Below are 13,589 nucleotides of genomic sequence, written 5' to 3' on the forward strand. Positions count from 1 at the left end.
CAGATGCTGTAACAGACTGCCTGTACCAGCTTTCTGTCAAGAACAAACTAATGTGGATGCATGTATTTACAACCCATTACAAATTGATTTATAAGCCATTGGATGCATAAAGGTTGCTAGGACCTTGGCTCCATTGAGTTGGACACACATGAGTTACTGGGTAGGGTATGCTGTGACAACTGTATACAATGTAATGTATTAATTATTACAATCTGTACATTTTACACATACATGACATTCCTCCAGACAAGCTGAAAAATAGGGATATCCACAAGGAAGTTCCATGCTCGTATGTACAAACTTACTGTGGTCTGTTAAGGTTTGTAATTATAAAACATCTTTTTACCATAATAGGAGGAATTTGGCCCCATCCACAGGAGGGCCTCTAATTATGTTTGAAAGGCACAATTGCAACATAATTTGATTCTACACACAACATGGTTACAACTGGACTATGATATGGACTATGTTAGTGCACACAGGGACGTGATAAAAGTAATGGTTAAAGGATGTTTCCTTAATCTGATTCTAAAACATTTTGGTGCCAAAGCTTCATCTCCACTAGGAAACTGCCCATTTTTGACAATCAGCTAAACCAATGTTCAAGATAAGTTAGCTATAAGCAGAAACAACACTGAACATGGTTTATGTGCATCTGCATTTGCAGCTGAACCATGTTCAGTACTTGCTCAACTGCACCGCCTGCTAACACTGATAATCAGCAAAGAGTAATTTTCCTAGTGCTGGTGGATCCGTGTTCAGAACTCACACTATAGATATAACTAGATCAACCAACGTGGAATGTACCAACAACAATAGTGCTCAGAAAAATATTACAACATGGTTAGGTCTTTACTTTGCAAGTGTGACTAAACCATGTTACCAAATTGCAATAAAGAGCAGCCCTATAAAGACCTGGGACCAAGTTTAATTCCTTGACTTCACTGAAGTTACCCTGAGACTGGATTTCCCCCAGAACTTTCCAGAGCTGGCATATTACATGGTTAAAATAACTAAAACAACTATTGCTCCTGACTGCACAGGTAAGACTAAACCACCTTTACACTGTACTTGGATCCTACTATGTTTGAAACTGAAGCATGGGTTTGTTTTGTAAAATAGGGCTTTGTGGCCATCCACATTGGCAACAGAAACCATATTTAAAACATGGTCAGAATAGATCTGCTTTTGCTTGGAAGTAATTTTGGTAGAAATTTCCATTCTTCTTCCACCGTCATTTGGACTTGATGAGAGCGTAGGGTGTTCAGCACTGAAGAAACTGTAGCAAACCCACCTTTACTCTCTAACTATAAACTATGCTGATCAGTGGGGAAGAAGATTCAGTCTGAATTGAGGGAAATGAAAACTTAACATGGGTGGAGCCTTTTCAAAACTTCATGCTTCAATCTGGAGAAAAAATTGTCTTGGCAAATATTTAGGGCCTGATTCAGCTACTCTTACTCCCATTGTACTATTTGTACCACTCAACAGGTCCAATTAGTGACATATTCTAAATTGCACCCAAAATATTTTTTTGGCCAAAATTTTACTCAAATCTCTTCTCCTGTAATGATGCTCCCCGATCTCTTTCCCCGCTCTTTACTGGGGCAGACAAAGTCCCTGACTTTAGATTTCAATTTAAATGTACACATATCTCAAATGATCACTTAGGTAAGGGAGAATGAGGCTTAGGGTTGCTAGACACTAGCCTTGATGGTTTCATTTAAATGGATAACTGTTTATAAAAGTGGTGATTTGAAGTAGAAGGTTGGAACTGGGATGGGGAAAGGTGATCAGCAGGGTTTAGTCAGGGTTGAGATTTTAAGAGGAAGGAAACCAGGAAGGGATCTGGAACAAGGGTAGGGAGAGATCATCTTCTCTCAGTACTTTTCATCAGATTGGGCTGAAATCTTGTGAGAACAGCCACAAAACAGAACTATACTGGTTTGGGAACCAAAACCATACAGCAGGTTCAGATCCAGAGAATTGAACCCAATCACCATCCTACTCACTACACATTAGAAAGGTTCCAAATTTAAGGTTCCAGTTTTATCCAGTCTCATCTTTAAAGTACTTTTGGTGTGGGGAGGAAAGATGTTCTGGTTTGGAGTTGAGATCTAACCCCAAATGTCAGCAAACCCAAACCTGTTATTGAACTCAAGTTCTGGCAAGACACCATTTGTATGAGGACACTGATGTTTTCATATAATTTCAGAGAATGGATACCCAAAGTAACAAATATAATTTAGTTTGAATTTTTCCCCCCAAAATGCTTCAAATGGAGTGAGAAAGGGGGAAGCAGAAATTTATCACTACAATTGTGGTCTCAAACATAAAAGAGCCCCAATATTTAAGGCAAGAAATTGCTTCCAGAAGTACACAGCCATAAGAATCTGACCCTTCATATTTTGACAGGTTTCAGAGTAGCAGCCATGTTAGTCTGTATTCGCAAAAAGAAAAGGAGTATTTGTGGCACCTTAGAGACTAACAAATTTATTAGAGCATATGAAGTGAGCTGTAGCTCATGAAAGCTTATGCTCTAATAAATTTGTTAGTCTCTAAGGTGCCACAAGTACTCCTTTTCTTTTTTCATATTTTGAGACAGCTGTGTGGAACTCAGCAGTTTCACTTTATAAGCCTCTGGTGGCTGGATTCTCCCACAAGGCGCACTGGCGATATCAGTTGGTGGCTCCTTCACGGAGCCATGAGCATGGGCGTTCAGTCCTGTCCCAGAAACCTGCCCCTTCTGCGGCATGAGGGAGATCCTGGCGCACGTTTACCTGAGTGCACCAGGTTGCAGCCCCTATTCCGGCTCCTCTTAAATATCCTGTTATGTTTTTGGTTGCACTTTTCCCCTCACCTTCTTATCTACACACTCCCTATCCGTGGCACCACAAAGTCACGGGACCTCCTGGTCAGCCTCCTACTAGCCCTGGCTAAAATGGCCATCTATAAAACCAGGGAGAGGAAGTTGGCCGATGGGGCTCCTGTGACTGTGAGGCCTATTTCCGATCCTCCATCCGTGCAGTGTTTCTCTGGGTGGCGTCCGCTGGCTCCCTTGATGCCTTCGAAGAGAAGTGGGCACTGCCCGGGGTTCTCGACTCGGTGTCCCCATCTGGTTCTCTTCATTTGACCCTTTGACTGCTGTCCCTGTTATTTCATTAGTTGTCCCCCGAAATCACAAGTTTAGCTTTGAATTTCAGGTTCAGAAGGAAACTCGTTCAAAGTTGCTGAGTTGTGTCCAGTTTTGGTACAAAACTGTAAGTCAGCCTAGCTTAGCTCCAGCCTGGGCTGGTTTAGCACAGTTCTGATTGTGAGTTAAGTTTTATTAGCACAGAAATAGCTGTCTGTTTTGCCTCCCCTGACATTAAGTGGCCCTGAATTTATTGTGTCCCTCCCCACAAACTGTAGATTTTTTAATCTGATTATTTGTAAATTATTTTGATAACTAACCACACAGGGATTTTCCAATTGTGCAACTCAAACTATTTCTCTAATTTGATACCAGGAGATCAAACATTACAGTGCTAGGACATAATCCTGCTCTAACGAAATCATGGGCAGAACTCCCATTGCCTTCAGTGTGTGCAGGATCAAGTCATCAATCCTTGAAAAGCACATCACCCAATTTCAAACTGCATTATAATCAGTGGCACCTTAATAGTCTGAGATTTACATTTTATTACATTTCAACAACTTGCATGTGACTCTAGGCCTGTGTGATAAACTTTTTTTTTTTTTTTTAGAGCTTGATGCTTGGAGGGAGGGTCGGTTTCTTGGAGTTCATGTCACTATCTATTGGCCCAGTACACAAAACACACAATGGGAGTGATACTGCCCTGCCTGCAAACAATGCCTTTGAAAAACTTCAAACAATTTTGGGGTAAACAATTTATCAGTGTAATTACATTTTCTAATCTGAAATTGCGCTGTGACTTGTTTCAGGTAATGTGTGAATCATGTTAAGGAGTTTTCCCTCTGCTAGTCCCCATTAGATTATCTAGGCAGTGGCTAGTCTAAGGACAGAGACCTAAACCTGATGAAGTATTGTACTGGCACTGCAGGAAGTGGCTCCACTGACTGCCCCTCAGACACACACCTCTAATTTGCTGCTACTGTTAGGTTGCCAGCTAATCAGGTAATTAAAAAAAGAACTGAAGTAGAATTGACACAGTATCTAATGCCTCATGATCCTGACTCATCCTTTTTGGGACAACCTGGCTGCCTCCCCTACTGCATGTCTGACTGCTGCTGAGGCAGAGTGAGAGCTACCCCTTCACTTAGCAGGAAAACACAAACATGGCTTTGAGGCCTTTGCACTTGCTAATGAACACAGATGATTAAACACACAACGAGATTGTCTCCCACCACCTTTTAGTTGAATTCCAGTGTAATGAAGTGGCTGTCAAAATCCTCACCACAAACTGGGATTGTGTTAACAAACTAGTCTAAGAGCGTTGGACACAGCATGATTAAATGGCTATTGAGCAGGCAGTGTTGGTTTACTGTTGCTGTTGACGTAGAAGAATTATATTTACTAACCCCATGCTACTGTTTTAGTCTTTACTCTCTTTTCATATATACAGTCTGTTCATAGCTTAATTTTTTTTATTATCATTGCCTTGGATATCTACCAGCAGTGAGGGACATGACAGAGTTAATACTGATTTAATTACAGCAGTCTTTACCCAAGATAAACAGTAAAACAGGGTTCCATAACAGTGAGAATTGCAGTGTTGCAGACGTCTGGCAAATGCATCTCAAATGCTTTGAAACATCTTTTCCCTCCCTTCTTGCATTTCAGCCTTTAAAAAAGACTTAAGTCTAGGTGTATTGATTTTGTCAAATCCCAGGAATTAGTTCAGTCTATCACCTCCTGGTCTGATGTTTGCAGCCACACTGATTTATGTTTAAGTTCTGCCTATGCCGTTGGCTAACATCTACCAATGCTATGTACAGTTAGCTACATTTTCAATTCTATCCCAACCTCAAACACACTAAAAGGGTCTGTTTCCATTGAGTCAAATACTGAGATTCTTACTCACTGGTTCTCAAACTTTTGTACTGGCAACCCCTTTGACATAGCAAGCCTCTGAGTGCAACCCCCTTTATAAATTAAAAACACTTTTTAAATATTTAACACTATTATAAATGCAAGAGGTGAAGTGGGGTTTGGAGTGGAGGCTGATAGCTCACGACCCCCCATGTAATAACCTCATGACCCCCTGAGGGGTTCCGACCCCCAGTTTGAGAATCCCTGTTCTTACTCATTCCTTACTCAGACCATCCTCCCAATGAAGTGAGTAGAAACTGAGTAAAGACATCAGGATTCAGCCCATTAGACATACTCATTTCAGGCCCTACTATACGATACAGCATCACAGTATCATTAACACAGTTTTGACTGAGGAATCACTTTCATTCTAACTCTCGTTTCCAACCCTTTAAACCTTGCAAAGGTTTCATTTATGATTTAGGGACTGAATCTGCTCCCAGTGAAATCTGTCACAAAACTAGTCCCATTGACTCCAATAGGAGGAACAGGCCTTTTATAAGTAAAACTATCAATCATATACTGCAAAAAGAAAAGGAATACTTGTGGCACCTTAGAGACTAACAAATTTATTTGAGCATAAGCTTTCGTGAGCTACAGCTCACTTCATCAGATGCATTCAGTGGAAAATACAGTGGGGAGATTTATATATAGAGAGAACATGAAACAATGGGTTTTACCATACACACAGTAACACCCATTGTTTCATGTTCTCTATGTATATAAATCTCCCCACTATATTTTCCACTGAATGCATCCGATGAAGTGAGCTGCAGCTCACGAAAGCTTATGCTCAAATAAATTTGTTAGTCTCTAAGGTGCCACAAGCACTCCTTTTCTTTTTGCGAATACAGACTAACATGGCTGCTACTCTGAAACCAATCATATACTGTTGACACAATTAGAGCAGTTGTAAACCTTTGTAATCAGGCCTCTCAAAGGACATTTAAAACATCTCCAATGATTCCATACATTAAGTGCATATGAAGCACATCTTTGCTTGTCAAATTATGCTTAAGAGACAATTTAGAATTTCAAGAGTTTTCTATAAATTGTCTAGGCTTTGCTTGGAGCTCAACCTAAGCTCTGTCCAAAATCAGCCAGGTTTGATGAAAGGTCTGTAAATAAAAGTCAATCTTTCATTGATCATTAGGGCTGCCACCTCTGAGATGCAAAAACCAGGACATCTGGGAATGGTACTGAGCCCCTAATACAGGACATCTAGCAGTGTGCACTGAGAATCCTTACAGACTTCCCAGGGCAGTTACCTTACAAAAGGGAAGGTTTCAGAGTAGCAGTTGTGTTAGTCTGTATCCGCAAAAAGAAAAGGAGTACTTGTGGCACCTTAGAGACTAACTTTATTTGAGCATAAACTTTCATGAGCTACAGCTCACTTCATCGGATGCAAAAGGGATGAGCCTGGAAAAACCTGGGCAGTTGGCAACTCTAGTGACTGTGGCCTGAGTTTTGGGGCCTGTGATTCATGCCCTATGATTAGACATTACCTGTTCTGCCATGAGGAGCCTGGCAGGAATGATGTGCTCTTGACTTCCAAAATCTACCCTCCCCATAAATTCCATGGCTTTCCCTCTGGATACTACAGGCAAAAAAGGAAAGATGGCCTTCCAAAGAGAATTTAGACCTCTACCTTTTCTAAAGATGGGGTCAAAGAGAAGGTATTTCACAAGTACTGAAGGTACTTCACAGATTTCTCACATACACACAGACCCAGAAATTTCTCCTGTCCCCAGCAGCATGTACAGGATCTTTTCAAGAGAGCTACTCTCCCGATTCCACTAGAGGAGCAGAGTCAGGTTCTACCTTTGGTGCAAATCAAAGGAGTGGTGGGGGATCTGGCCCATTCTTGACTTTTGCAGCCTCAACAAGTGGCTGCTAATTCAACTGCTATTAATAGACCTGGAGGTTACATATTTATGAACCTATTCTTCCAGTCCAGCAGACAGGATCAACAAGAGGCAGATGACCCCAGAGGAGTCAGCTGACCTTGCCAGTGAACAGGAAGGGAGCAACATAGGCGCTGAGTTTTCTTTTTCCCTGAGGGTACTCCACCTCAACTCTGCCCCAAGGCCCCACCCCACTCCTCCTCCAAGACCCCGCCCTCACTCTGCCTCTTCCTGACCCATTCCACCTCCTCCCTAGAGGCCCCACCCTTGCTCTGCCTTTTCTTGCCCCCACTCTGCCCCTCCCCTGAGGCTCCACCCTTGCTCTGCCTTTTCCCTCCCCTACTCCACCCCCTCCTCTGAGGCCCCACCCTTGCTCTGCCTCTTCCCACCCTGCTCCAACCCCTTTCCAAAGGTACCGTCTGCCCTCCGCTCTCTGCCCTACTCCAAGCGCCTCCCCAGCCACCGCTGTGGCTGGTGGGTGCTGAGCACCCACTACTTTTTTCCAGCCCCAGAGCATCCATGGAGTCGGCACCTATGGGGGAAAATATCACCATGCTAAAGTCATCCAGACAGGATCTCCCCTCCTATCCATCTCCTAAAGGAGCATGTCACAGGATGACTGGCTAAGGGTCAGGTGATTATAAAAGCCAGCAAGTGGCTAAACTGGAGGAGAGAGCTGCTCAGCAACTCCTGGGTCAAAGGGGGTGGGGGAGCTACAGCCAGCAGGTTGGCTCCTGTAGCAGGCTGATTCCCGGGCACAGGACTAGGAAAGTGGGAATCTGGGGGGAATCGATAGGCCCCTGCAGAAGACCTCAGGTTAGGGAGGAAGAGCCAAATGATGTGCTGAATTTGTGTTAGCTGGATGAAATAAAGTGGAAGCACTGAGAAAAAAGGGCCTGAAACAGACTTGGGTATGGACGGCCCTGGTTCTTCACTGGGTTGAGGGGACAGGCCAGCAGCCTACAGTGCCTCACTACCACAGACATCCTAAGGTCTACATGATTGAAAGGGTTTCAGAGTAGCAGCCGTGTTAGTCTTTATCCGCAAAAAGAAAAGGAGGACTTGCGGCACCTTAGAGACTATCAAATTTATTTGAGCATAAGCTTTCGTGAGCTACAGCTCACTTCATCGGATGAATTTATTTGTTTGTGTGAAGTTTGGAGCTCTCTCAGTCAGGCATCTTTTCCTCTAACCCGCAGCTTATTCCCACCTGCTCCAGTTTGCCAAAGGGGCTTACCTACAATTTTAATTGTAAGGGAAAGTGCTGTAGTTTGGGTTGTGATCAACATTTCTGTTGATGAGTAATAGTCTATATAATGTCCCTGGTGGCTCTCTGGCATTAATTAACCAGTTCCCAGAAATCTGTTTACACCAGTGATTATGTTGGTGGTGCATAAACAAAATGCATCTGATTAATACCACATAACCATTATCTTTAAGCAGAGGCTTGATAAGACAACCACATAAGAAAAAAAAACAGACAAGAAATGTTGTCATACCTTCCCCATAGCTGAAAACGTTATACCTGGGAGAAGAAGCAGCCAACTGTGTTTCAGCTACTAGAGCGTGACTAGAGGGTGTTGAATCAGAGTGGGAATCAGCTCAGGAGAGTAGAGTTTTCCCCACTTCAAAAATATTAAACAAATTGGTGGAATGTGTCTTGTTATTGGGGAATGCTCTTACTTATTTTATGCCTTCTATTATAAAAGTCTTATCTGTCTGTTTATCCCCCTTGTTCCTTTATTGAACCAAACTAGCCACATCTGAACAAATAAAATGAAACCCTTTACAGATTGATCAGCTGAGGTCAAACTGCATTTCTTTACTTTGCACAACTCACCTCATCATGAATGTCCCTTACTAAAGCTATAGAGCAGTGGTTCTCAACCAGGGGTATGTGTAACCATGAGGGTACGCAGAGGTCTTCAGGGGGTACATCAACTCACCTAGATATTTGCTTAATTTTACAACACGCTACATAAAAAGCACTTGCAAGGTCAGTACAAACTAAAATTTCATACAGACGATGACTTGTTTATGCTGCTCGATATACTATACGCTGAAATGTAAATACAATATTTATATTTTGATTGTTTTATTTTATAATTATATGGTAAAAATGAGAAAGTAAGCAATTTTTCAATAACAGTGTGCTGTGACACTTTTGTATTTTTATGTCTGATTTTGTAAGCTAGTAGTTTTTAAGTGAGGTGAAACCCGGGGTACGCAAGACAAATCAGACTCCTGAAAGGACACAGTAGTCTGGAGAGGTTGAGAGCCATTGCTATAGAGGGCAGCAACCAAGTACAGAGTTTTGTTTTGATTTCTTTATTCTATTTCCATCTTCTGGCGAATATGATTATATTGTAGTAACTATGGGCCTGATCCTGCAAACGCTTACATAAAGGAATAACATCTTTCATGCAAGTGTTTCCACTTACTTCTATGGGACTACTCTCATACCTATGCCTCTGGGTAAATGTTTGCAGGATCAGGGCCCAAAAGAAAAGCAAACAGGAAGGTATGACATTAACAAGAAAAGAGTAGAGCTGTTTCTTGTTTTAGATGGAGTTTCATGCAATACTTTTCACTCTGTTGTTTCATGTGGATTTTAAACCCTCCAACTTTCACTTTTTGTGACTTTTTAGAAGAGCCTACAGTTTTTTCCAGGGATTAGATTGCCAAATCCAGATCTAGCTCAAAGTTATAATGATTGCTTAATTCCTTACATTTGAAATTTGGCACCAAAAGGCCACAGCAGCCATTTTTGGTTTGTGGAGGATATTCAGAAAGGCATAAATCAACTCGGATAGCCTCACAGATTTGAATTCCATAGACAGGCACCCCAAATCAAGTGCACTCCAGTTACAAGCTCAACCCTATTAGCCCAGTCTCATTAAAACATTTGTTATTGAATACATTTCATTTTTAGCTAGATGATGGGTTCAGTTTCACAATACATCTTATTACAGAAAATATAACTATCCTCTCATCCTTACTAGTGTGCTCTGTCGAACATTTAGGGGCTCAAGTCAACATTTTCAAAGTTGACTAGTGATTTTGTGCCCCTTAGTTTTTGGCCCAACTTGAGACAACTTGAAGCAGAGGCACAAGTGGGGAGGGCTCAACTCTTCCATAGCCATAGGTAACAAAGGCTGCAGAGGCAACAGCTGAAAGTGGTGGCCCCTCAGTACATGGAAGCCCAGCACAGCACAGGCCCAGCTGGGGCAGGGAATCTCCTGGGGTCCCGAGTCGGGCTTCAGCCACTTCAGTCAGCCGTGGCCTGGGCCACCCAGCTCCAGGAATCATGGCCCTGGGGCTTCCATTCCCCAGGACCTTTCAAGTCACATGGGGCAGGGAGAGCTGGCCTAGCCTTCAGTCAGCCTTCCCCAGGGGAGAGGAAGCCCTGGGGCCATGCTTCCTGAAGCTGGGTGGCTCAGGCCTTGACTGCCTGGGCAGGGTGGGGACTGGCAGGCCCCAGGAGAGACCCTCTTCCCTACATCACGGCAGGCTGGGCTCCCTGTGCTATGCTAGGCTCCAACATGCTGAGACACCCCAATTTCCAGAGGCTGTGGAACTACAAAGATGGAGGGTTGGTGCCTGCACAATGCCAATATTGTTCAGGGTCGATCTATGTTTTTGCCCCTGTGCATCATTTCCTGTAAAACTGTGTGCATGCGCTGGGAACTGTAGTGAGACTGGGACCCAAAGGGACCCACTGGAACACTTGACCTGAGCCCCTCCCTTAGTAAAATTCTGATTGCCCCTCTTTCTTGAAGGGACCTGATTTTCAGAAGATTGGGTGTTCAACATTTTCTAAAAATCAGGACCCTAAACAGTCTCAGGTTGGCAACCAATATTTAAGGCACACAAAAAATCACTAGTCGCATCTGAAAATCTCTTGGCTTAAATGTGACCGTCTTGTCCCTATATGGACTGCAGCGTTTTACCAACCATACAGGTTTGAAAACACACCGCCAAATCGCAGCCCCACTGGAATCAATGGCAAAACTCCCACTGACTGCAGCTGGACTAGGATTTGGTCCAAAGTTAGTAAACTTAAAAACCAATAACAATAATGCAATGACTTCGTACAGTCTTCACTTTCAAACAAAAAGGGAATTAGCGGGTCTACATTTTAGAAGTGAAAACTGGGCCTGGACTTTTAATTCCAGTCTCGCACATTGCTACTAACCTTTATGCCAGTGTAGTTAGTCTCTAAGGTGCCACAAGTACTCCTTTTCTTTTTGCGAATACAGACTAACACGGCTGCTACTCTGAAACCTGTAGTTAGCAGTTTCTCTAAATACAATAGAAACTCTGCCACTTTGAAGATAAGCCCTCGCAGTTAGCTTAAAACAATAATTCTGTACTTTCTTTCCTGTTTCTGGATTTATTTTAAGTATTCATATAAAATGTCAGAGAGTCTGATAGCAGCCAGATCAGTTTGTATAAAAATCGACTGCTTGTTTGTAGTATATTATAGGCTATATTTGACACAGGAAAGCATTTAATCATGAAAGCTATCAGCACACCACACCCATCTTTGTAAGTGCCTTATAAACTAGATTTATCACCATGAACTTCAACTGAATAGAGACAAGTAATAAGGAATAGTGCAGACCCCTTCTGAGGAGTTAGGGTTAAAAGTGTACTATCCACAGTACAATTGCCAAACTAAAGGTTCTTCAGCCATATTATGTAACTATCAGCAATATAGAAACAGTTGACCCAATTCTCCTCTCACTTTGTCAGGATGTAAATTAGGATTAACTGAGTTGAGTTACACCAAAGTAAAAGAGAATACGCACAATTATGGAGTCTCTCTCTTTTTGATTATTTTAAATTCATTGTATCATTCTCTTACTTACATAGCAGTACTGCGAATCCTATACATTCAAAAATAATCACACAAAAAACAGACACAAAAAGCCTGAGTTTAGTTGAACAGTCATTAGATTTGATTTGACTTTAAACATTTTTTTTGGGTCTACTTTCTGATTGTGAGCTCTCAGGGGGATCTGCCCCTTTTGCATATGTGCATTTCAGGAGAGAACATACATAATATACATACAAGAAGGAGGGGGAATAGGGTTGCCAACTTTCTATTTGCAGAAAACCAGACACCCTTGCCCTGCCCCCTGACCCATCCCGCCACCTCTCCAAGGCCCCTCCCCGCTCATTCCATCCCCACTTCCTCCGTCGCTCGCTCTCTCCCACCCTCACTCACTCGCTCATTTTCACTGGGCTGGGATAGGGGTTTGGGGTGCGAGAGGGGGTAAGGGCTCTGGCTGGGGTTGTGGGCTCTGGGGTGCAGAAGAGGGATCCAGGTTGGGGCAGGGGGTTGGGGTGCAGGAAGGGGTATGGGCTCTGGGCTGGGGGTGCGGGCTCCAGGGTGGGGCCAGAAATGAGGGGTTCAGGGTGTGGGAGTGGGATCCAGGCTGGGGCAGGGGTTGGGATGTGGGGGGGGGGTGAGGGCTCTGGCTGGGGGTGAAGGCTCTGGGGTGGGGCTAGAGATGAGGGGTTTGGGGTGCAGGAGAGGGCTATAGGTGGGGCAGGGAGTTGGGGTGTGGGAGAGGGTGCAGGGTGTGGGCTCTGGAATGGGACTGGGCTTAAGGTTACGCGACGGGGCTCAGGGCTGGGGCAGGGGGTTGAGGTGTGGGAGGAGGTTTGAGGAGTGGGCTGCAGGCAGCACTTACCTTAGGCGGCTCCTGGGAAGCTGCCGGCATCTCCCTCTGGCTCCCAGGCTGAGGCACGACCACGTGGCTCTGCACAGTGCCCGCCCCTGCAAGCACCGCCCCCTCAGCTCCCATTGGCCATGGTTCCTGGCCAACAGGAGCTGCTGAACTGGCATTGTGGGCGGGCGCAGCTCGCACAGCACTCATGGCCATCCCTCTGCCTAGGAGCCAGAGGGAGATGCCAGCAGCTTTCCAGGAGCCGCACGGAGCCGAGTAGGGAGCCTGCCTGCACCGCCAACCAGACTTTTAATGGCCTGGTCGGCAGCACTGACCGGAGCTGACAGGGTCCTTTTCGACGGGCGTTCCAGTCAAAAAACGGATGCCTAGCAACCCTAAGGAAGAAGCTCCTTCCTTTACTACTGACTGATGGGCAGGATGCTACCCCAGCACCTCTTTGCACCGACCAACTTCCTCTCCCCAACCCTAGGGACTGCCCCTGCTCTCTTCTCAGCTACCTCCCCAGCTTCTGTGTCTGCCCTCAGCCAACTGACTCCCCCGAACACTGTTCCTTTTCCATTCCCCTGCCCTTGTAGTGGATCCCAGCAAGAGTGGAGGAGGGGGAGAGGCAATTGGCCTGTAGATGGCAGGGCACATGATCTTAGGGTCCTTTCTGCCCTTCCTGTCCCCACCACTCACCTTTGCTGCTTCCCTATGCAGCACTATACAGGGAATAAAGGGGGTGAGTCGGACTTGCCTCTGCAGCAGGACCACAGCAGCCTTGCCACCCACCCTACCCCACCCCATAAGGTGCTTCTTTCCCCCTCTGCACAACCAACGCGAGAGATGATAAGGAACAGCCCAGACCAGCAGCCTCTGCTGGTGACAGTCTGAACTGCACTCAACATCAGCATCTAGTGTCTGAAGACAGAACTGCAAAACCAGTTTCTCCCCTGG

This window comes from Dermochelys coriacea, chromosome 2 (genome assembly GCF_009764565.3).
Source record: "Dermochelys coriacea isolate rDerCor1 chromosome 2, rDerCor1.pri.v4, whole genome shotgun sequence".
Classification (NCBI taxonomy): Eukaryota; Metazoa; Chordata; order Testudines; family Dermochelyidae; genus Dermochelys; species Dermochelys coriacea.